The sequence below is a fragment of the Lagenorhynchus albirostris genome, chromosome 7 (genome assembly GCF_949774975.1).
Source record: "Lagenorhynchus albirostris chromosome 7, mLagAlb1.1, whole genome shotgun sequence".
Classification (NCBI taxonomy): Eukaryota; Metazoa; Chordata; class Mammalia; order Artiodactyla; family Delphinidae; genus Lagenorhynchus; species Lagenorhynchus albirostris.
The window spans coordinates 10,273,465-10,282,279 of record NC_083101.1 but is presented as its reverse complement, the minus strand read 5'-3'; the positions used below and the strand labels follow the sequence as shown (position 1 = coordinate 10,282,279).

Below are 8,815 nucleotides of genomic sequence, written 5' to 3'. Positions count from 1 at the left end.
CTGATACCAGATGACACAAGACACCCAGTTATATTTGAATTTCAGATAAACAATGAATGATTTTTTGGCATATATTGAATGGGACATACTTATACTAAAAAAATTAAATGTTTATCTGAAATTCAAATTAAACTGAGTGTCTTGTATTTTCACTTGCTACAACTGGCCACCCAGCCTTAGAACTAAGGCAGTGGCTCCCACCAGGACAGAGGCTCAAGGACACACAGACCAGCCCTTGCTGCCCAGAGGGAGTGAGAGCTGGAGGCTGCTTCCCAGGCCTGAGCCACTCTTCCCAAACGGTTCCCATCTCCCGCACAAACATATTTATTGGGCTTGATGGCAAACAGATTATGCTTGTCCCAGGAAGGGCAGCTCGAAAGAGAAAACCTTGAAGTCTGGGAAATAATGAGGGGAAATTAAAGTGCATTAAGACCCTTCCGAGAGAGAGCGTCAGGGTGAGTTACAGGCCCGATAAGGAACTGGGGGCTCACACAGGGGGCTCAGAAAGGTCGCCCAGTGGCACGCAGAAGACCAGGAATCATAAATATGGGGCAAGATGCCCAGCTGGGGTCGCCGGGGTGAAAATATTGGGGTCATTCCGAAAACAATTATCCTGCTTGGTTTGCTCTTCAGGTCCTGTAAATCTTTCACCTTTTATAAAAGATTTCTGGGGAAAGAAGCACTTTGGAAGCTTTAACTGATTTTTGTGGCCAGTTCTTGGTGGTTCTGCTAAAAGAAAACAGACAAAAGGGAAAAAGTAATTACCCAGCATTCTCAGGGGCACAGGGGTAGGCTGACTGGCTTCTTCTTATTCCTGGGAGAGATTAGGCTGCCCCGGGTTTTGACTCACTCCGTTTGGAGTCTGGTCACAGTTTAACGATTATTTTCGTTTGTTTGTTTTGAATCCAGTCGCAGTGGGGCTCTTGGTACCCAGTGGATGCTGCTTTTTGGGGCAGATGGGGCAGCTGTGTGGCGGCCATCTTGGCTGGTGTGCTGGCCATCGTGAGTGTCGAGGCAGCCAACTTGAGTGGTGTGGCAGGCGTCTTGGCCTACATGTACCAAGGCTCATGTGCCCACACAGAGCCCCTGAAGCTGGAGAATGTGTCTAGGCTGTGCTGGCTTCAAGCACACAGCTCCAATCCCCACTGTTTTCTCATTGTCTGTCCAAGGGAATGCTTGTTCAAGCTCTGTGCCTCTGTGTCTCTCTGTCCATGTTCCGGGACAGTTGGCAGCACCAGCAGAAGGTAATCATTCATTCCACAAAAGTTTATTGAACACCTGTTATATGCCTCTACCTCAGAAATCTCCCTCCCATCTACTAGCTCGTTTAATTCTCATGACCCTGTAGAGGAGGAATTATTAGCCCCATTGTGCAGATGAGGAAATTGAGGCTCAGAGAGGTGAAATGACTGGTCTAGTGTCATGCAAAAATAGGGGGCGAGGCAGAGCTAGGATTTCAACCCAGATCAGAACTGTGGTCTTCCCAGTGTCCCATGCCTTTTAGTTAAGAACAAGGGTTAAGATTATAGGGTCTGGGGCTTCCCTGGTGGCACAGTGGTTGAGAATCTGCCTGCTAATGCAGGGGACATGGGTTCGAGCCCTGGTCTGGGAAGATCCCACATGCCGCGGAGCAACTAGGCCTGTGAGCCACAACTAGTGAGCCTGCACGTCTGGAGCCTGTGCTCCGCAACAAGAGAGGCCGTGATAGTGAGAGGCCCGTGCACCGCGATGAAGAGTGGCCCCCGCTTGCCACAACTAGAGAAAGCCCTCACACAGAAACGAAGACCCAACACAGCCAAAAGTAAAAGAAAAAAAAGAGTAGTGTGACCATAAAATTAAAAAAAAAAAAAAAAAGATTACGGGGTCTGGGGTCAGATGAAACCGAGTTGAAATTTCTGCCCTGCTTCCCCCTAGCTGTGTGACCTTGGGTGAGTCACTGAGCACTCTGAGCCTCTCTCTCCTCATGTGTGCAGTGGGCACAGTGCTATAGTCCTGCCACAGTGGTGCGGTGTGGAGTCAAGCAGCCCATGCACCTGGGGGCAGAGCCCAGGCTTGGAGCTTCTAGTGTCCTCTAGGGGGGAGGCTGTTCTTTATATGAGAAGACAAAGAGTTTCTCCCAACCATCTCTCACCATCTGCCAACTCCCAACAGGATATAATTATTCAAAATGAATAAATGTTTGCTGAGTGAGACTTGGACTTCCTTTAGGTTCAAACCAGACTCAAGTGTAGGAGAGGGGTAGGGAGGGGGATCAGGGTGGGGAGTGGCCCTGGGCTGCTCCGCCAGCCATGCATGCCCCAGACTAAATTCAGTGTTCACACAGGAATTCATCCATCCATTCACTCATTAAACATTATTTTGTGCCAGGCCTGCTCTGGTGCTGGGGATACAGTGAGTGGGGAGCAAGACAAACTTGAGTCCTCCAGGCCCAGAGCTCATATCTAGGGGTGAGACACAGATGGGAGCCAGAGAGGCCTGGGGAGAGGCTTTTGCTGGTTGGAGGGTGATGATGGAAGCCTGGATGAAGATGGAGTGGTCCTGATGAGCCCCATGGAAGTGTATGGGATAACTGAGGCTCAGAGAGGTAAAGTGACTTGCCTAAGGTCACACAGCTAATAGGTGGCAGAGCTGGTTTTCTCTCAGCCAGGACCTGATCCTGCCTCCTTTGGATTGCCTGAAACAACATCACCACTCTGAGTTCTTAGCTGCCCCAGTTCTAGAAATGTGAACACATGCTCTGGCAAAAAATGTGTTTGGGAAGCACTGCATATGCCACCCCTTTCTGGAGCGTGGTGCATGGTGCCCATTAAAGGCTCTGAGGGGTCCTGCAGGAAAGGAACCTGCTTAGCCCGCATCCTCATGGGCTTCCACTCCATGCAGTCAAAGCACGTTGGCTAAGTCGATTCCTTCAGGAGGTCAAAGTCACCCAGCTCTGGTGGGCCCCTCCCAGAATGCTCTGGAAACCAGAGACTACAGTCAATGGTGAGTAAGAGCCCAAGGCGCCAAGGAGGGCTGTGACAGTTCAGGCAGGCTTCCTGGAGGAGGAGGTCCTGGCATTAGACCAGCGGGGAGAGCTCAGCTCAGGCATCTGCAGGGAGGCTGTGGACATGATGGTGATGAGTGAGGGCTTGAGGGGCCAGAGGGGCTGTGTTCAAATTATAGCTTTGCTCTTAGCTGTTGTGTGACCTTGGGGAAATGACAGGACTCCTGTGAGCCTCAATTTCCTCATCTGTAAAATGGGATAATGACAGAACCTCAAGGTGATACTCAAGGCCTTAGCCCTTAGCCCAGGGTGGCTGGGAGGAAGATTCCACGGTTGAGAGTGTCAGCCTGGCAACGGAGAAGGAGGACTGTTCACATTCTTTTTCTCCTCTGAAGAACCAGAGACTGGAAAATACTCCTTGACCTGAAAAAGCCCCAACTGGACGCTCCTGTGGGTCTGTTACAGACACGACTTTGCAAATCAGATATGACAGGGAAATGCGTGCCAAGATGGTGGCCAGCTGTTCAGCAGTGGGGACAGGGCTGCTTAGAGACCCGCATGGCCTCCTCGGAGAGCCGACGCCGTCAGCCTCACTGTGCCCAGAGCACAGGTGTGTGAGGGCGTGCACCCTGCTCAGAGGGAGCGGGGATGGGCACAGGCAGGCGGCTCAGGAGGAAACTCTCTCACACCACACACCACACCAGACACACACCACACACCACACCACACACTCACACCACACACACACCACACATGCACACACCACACACACACCACACACACATCACACACACACATCACAAATACTCAAACCACACACACACTGCACACCACACACACACACCACACCATATGCACACCACACCATATGCATACCACACCAGACACACACACCACACATGCACACCACACACCACACCATACACACACCACACACACCACACCATATGCATACCACACCAGACACACACACACACACACACACCACACCAGACACACACACCACACATGCACACCACACACTCACACCACACACACACCACACATGCACACCACACACACACACCACACCATATGCATACCACACCAGACACACACACACACACACTGGACACACACACACACTCCACACACCCACACCACATCACACACACCACACCACACTCAAACCACACACACCACACACACACGCCACACACTCCACACACGCACACTGCACACACCCCACATATACACACCACACCACACACAATCACTTACCATACATGCTCACACACTCAGGCCACCGTTCCCACGCTGTGCTTGGAGCGAGGTCACGCCTCCTCTGTGCCCACACGGGGTCGGTGGTGCACGAGGTGGGGCACTGGGGGTTGGAGTCAGAAGCAGGTCCAGTTCCTTCCTTGCTGGGCAAAGCCCCTTCACCCTTTAGGTCTTATTACTGTGGAAGGATGCTGTCGGCCTCTGCTTCTGGGTGACTTTGGGAAAAAATTTTAAAAAGGTATTTAGCACAGTGATTGGCACATAGTAACTGCTGAGGAGGTCCAAGGACTCTACCTGTCGCCCCCTTCCTCTGCTCTGCTGACTGAGGCCCTTCCCTTCCCCTGAGCCTTGTGGTCCTGGGGGTGGGGGCAGTGCTGCCAATCACAGCAGCCCATCCCCTAGCCAAAGGGATTGGCCCGGGGGTGAACACGTGACCACTGCCAGGCCAATCAGAGACCTGGCCTGGCATGTGTATATGGTATGTAGATAAGAAGTCCTTCCTCTGTGGTTCCAAAGCCTGGAACAGACTGGACCTTTGTCCACATCCCTCTTGCCATGTGGAGGATGCCCCTTCCAGGAGCAGAGAATGAGGCCCAGAAATGGGACAGCAGAGCTGAGGGTGATCAAGGTGACGCAAGGCAGCTGCTGAAGTTCTGTCCACTGGTGACACACACATTGAAGAAAGTCTGGTCTCCGTATTGGGAGGTGTGAATGTCAGCTGGGGCCTGCTCTGTGATAAGATAGCCTAGGACAACTGTCCCGTCCCCAAGGGCCCCTCACAGCATCCTAGGAAGGGACACAGATAAGACCCTCCCCCAAAGCCAAAGGCCTCCTTTCCCAACATGGATGGGAGAAACCAACGATCTGGGGAGAAGCCCCTAAGAGCCCCTCTTTCCATAATAAGTGGAAGATTTATTGGGTAATGATGACGTCAGCCATTTGGCAGGGGTCTTTGTGCACGTTGAGCTCTCAGGCCTCAAGGAGTTGCAGCCACGGGCCGTGCGGTGAGGCTGCCTGAGCCCAGAGGGAGGCCGAGGAGCCACCTCCTGCTCACAGTGCTCCCCAGGGACGGGGCTGGACTTGCTGGCCACTCTCCTTCCTCTCGCTTGGTGAGCTCCTCTTGGGGTTTCTTGCCCTGGAACCTGTCCTCCCCAGGCGTCCACCAGCTTGTCATCCTCCAGTTGGATCCACCAGAGCCAGGAGTGTTCTCAGCCCCCAGCTACGAAGAGGTCTATGAGGAGAAGGATGTGTCTGTTTCCACTCCCCTTCTAGACATCTGGTCACCCAAACACTAGAGAACAGGTCTCGGCCCCATGGACCACGAGATCCCAAAGAGAGGATGCGAGTCAGGTCATTTCTGTACCTTCAGGGCCCGTGCCGGGCATGGCACAGGGTAGGCATTAGTGGACATGTGTTGACTGAATGCTGAGTGCTTACATTCCTTCAGAGTCAGGGAACTCACTCACTCCCCATGAGGAAACTGACTCATTAGTGGCCACCTTGGAGAAGGATCCCTTAGGCTTCTTCTGGGGCAGGCTCAAGAGCGTCCCTACCTAGTCCCTGGGTCCCCCCAGTATCCCACACCAACAGCAGGCCTTCCTCTAGCCAGGATGGAGATGCTCTTTGTAAATCTACGTCAACAAGCCTGCTGCTTTAGTTGCAGACACTGGTCAGAGCCCAAGCTGTGGTTCGTCTCTGTCAATCAATGCATTGTATCGTCCTCTGAAAGCGATTAGAAAGGAGAGCCGTCATCTCACTGGATTTCAGGTCTCCACATTGTAAGTGTCTCACATTGTAAGTGATCGCTTGGACGGATGGCCCCACGAGCCTTTCACCACACATCGAGTCTTGGTGATGACTCCTACTGTGCTGGGTCCTCCCAAGAGGGAGGCTTTGTTATTTTTGCCCCAGTTTCACAGATGGGCCCTCAGAGACATGGGATTCACTCAAGGACCCTGCCTGGTGACCCATGGCAGGGGGTGTGGGCCTGGGTCAGAGCAGCCCCGGACCCCAGAGTTCGAGGCTGGTGGGCCAAGTGCCCCAGGCAGACCCCAGACCTCAGCCTGGTGAGCACGGGCATGAAGTCCCCACTCCGCTTTCCCCCAAAGGCTGCTGTGAATGCCCCTTCCTGCCATTTTCGGAGCCCCTCCCCTGGCTGTCCCTGGTCTCGTCCCAAGAGGGAACTAATGGGGGGCTGCTGACCATGGGCTAATCATGGTGCTTTGCAAAGACACCCTTGGACATCCCTATGGCTGGGGGATGAGGTCTCACTCTAGGAGCTGGAGTGGGGGTAGGGGTCAGTCAAAATGATCTGCTCCAGCTCCCATACGTCACCCCCCTGGACCCCTTAGCAAGGCCAGCCAGTTCATCCTGGAGGTCACCTCCTCTGCGGAGCTGCTAACCTCCCCCTTCGTAAGTATTCGCTCAAACACAGTCTGTGCACTAACTCTGACCTTGGCCCCATTTTCTTTGCCCCTGTTTGGGGCAAGGAAACAGGCACTGACAGCTTGCCAAGGTCACCTACTGGCAAGTGGCAGAAGCAGGGTCTGAGCCAGGCAACCAGGCCATCTGGCTCCCCTGACCTGGGCTGCTGTGAGGAGTCCTCCTGGGGCCCCAATAAAGCCACAACTGTATTTATTTGATAAAGTCACAGCCACTCCAGCAAGGAAACCAAGACTGCTGACACCTCCTCAGGACTCCAGGGTTTGGCTCAGACACTCCTCAGAGTAACTCTCAAGATGAGGTGGGCACAGAGATTTGGGGGTAACCTAAGTCTAGAACTTTCTCTCTTAATTCACAGCCTTCCCCAGCCCTTTTCTCCAACACCCAGCAGCTAAGCCCTTAGAAGAGTCAAGGGCTTGAAGAATGCTAAAAATTTAATGTATGTTAAAAGGGTATTAAATTCTAAACTAAAATTTACATGGGAATATGACATTAAAATATTTTTAGCTTTCAGGAAGCTGGGGGTTGGAATGCTCTAATATAGACAAATGTTATCATTTTAAAAAGAATTAACTTCACAGTATTTCTTATGTATTCGTAGAGTTAATGCATGAAGATGTGAACCCTGCCTGGGGGCTAGTCAGCAAGGCAGGTGGGTCTGGTGAGGGGAGAGGGCCCTGGGAGGGAGGACCAAGGCCCCCAGCTGGATCCAGGGGGCTTCCCTGGGGTTCTGGGGATGCTCCCTGAAGCCAGCTGGCAGGGGGAGGCCTTGGTCCTCGTGTTCCCTGTACGTGACTAGGCACCCTGTCTCCATGGCTACCTGTTACTGATCCCCTACTGTGCGCCAGGCCAGTGACACTGAAGATGAGACTCTGTCCCAGTCATGCAGATGAGAAGACAGGCTCAGAGAGGCTGAGTCATGGGTCAAGATCACACAGCAAGGAGGCAGATTTTCATTCCTTCTGCAGCTTCTCAGCTCAAGTCTTGAGGCTGTTTGAACACTCACCCACCTGGCCGCCCCCTCCCTCACCGGCTCCCAGTGACTGGAGCAGGGCTTCCCGGCGTCCCAGCCCTGGTCTGCCCGCCACCTCACTACAGCTCCTGGCTGTCATCTCTCCCAGGCCTCTCAGGTAAAGTGCGCCCTCCCTGCCAGGTGAGGGGGCCTGGAGGGCATCAGCCTCTGTGTTCCTGCTGCAGCCTGAGGGCCAAAGCCCTGCCCAGAGGCTGTACTCAGATGTTTGTGGAATGACAGGGTAAGTGTATGGAGCGCACTTGCTGCTGCCAGCCCCGGCCAGGCCCTGGGCTGGACCCAAAGATAACTCAGCCTACCCCCTCTCCCCCGTACTGGGCTTTGCCTTCAGGAAGTCTGTGGCTGAGTTTTTTCCCCGAAAGGGCCACAGGAGGGCCGTGAAGACGGGGCTGGGAGATGTGACTGGCTGTGACTTCTGCAGTGCGAGCCTGTGGCGGCTCCAGGGTTGAACCCGGCTCTCAGAGGTGCATCATTTATCCATGCCGGCACCCTCCTCGCTTGTCTCTGGGGTCAGGGCATTGGCTACAGGGGCCATGGGAGGGTGGGGAGGCGGGCACCATGTGACCACACACGAGATGACTTGGGGATCACCGAGGCTGAGCTCGCGGGGCCCTGGGAGAGGGTGGGAGGCCTTAAATGACAGATGAGGGGTGATTTTGCCCTTTTCCACTCACTGCCCTAGGGCCCCCTCTAGCCGGTGGCCACCTGGCCCAGCTCAGGGGACATGAGTCTTCAGGGGCAGTGTCCTGCTTCTGAATGAGGAGGGGGCACCCCAGGGGCAGGACCCTGGGACCGGGGTGGGGCAGGCAGAGCTGGGCTGCCTGACCCAGCTGCCCCTCCGCCCACCCCCCTCTGCTCCAGGCACCGTCACAGAGAGTGACACAGCCCCAGCAAGTGACTAGCAAAACCCCATCCGCCAGAGGTCACGGTGAAGGAGGGCCTGGCACAGCTGGTGGTGCTGGTTGGATGCCGTCCCTGGGAACCTGGGATGGGAGCTGCACCCTGAACCCGCACCTCCGAGATGAGCTCTCTTACATTCTCCACGTTACAGACAGGGCTACTGAGGCTCAGAGAGTTGAAAGCTGTCCTCGGTCACCTGG

General features: G+C 54.2%; 1 non-coding gene across 1 annotated transcript; it reads left to right on the top strand.

The window, feature by feature from the left end:
• The first annotated feature begins 613 nt into the window (after positions 1-613).
• LOC132523971 (U5 spliceosomal RNA) lies at positions 614-730 on the top strand. The gene has a single exon (XR_009541736.1). It is a non-coding gene; the product is annotated as a U5 spliceosomal RNA (small nuclear RNA).
• The last annotated feature ends 8,085 nt before the right edge of the window (positions 731-8,815 follow it).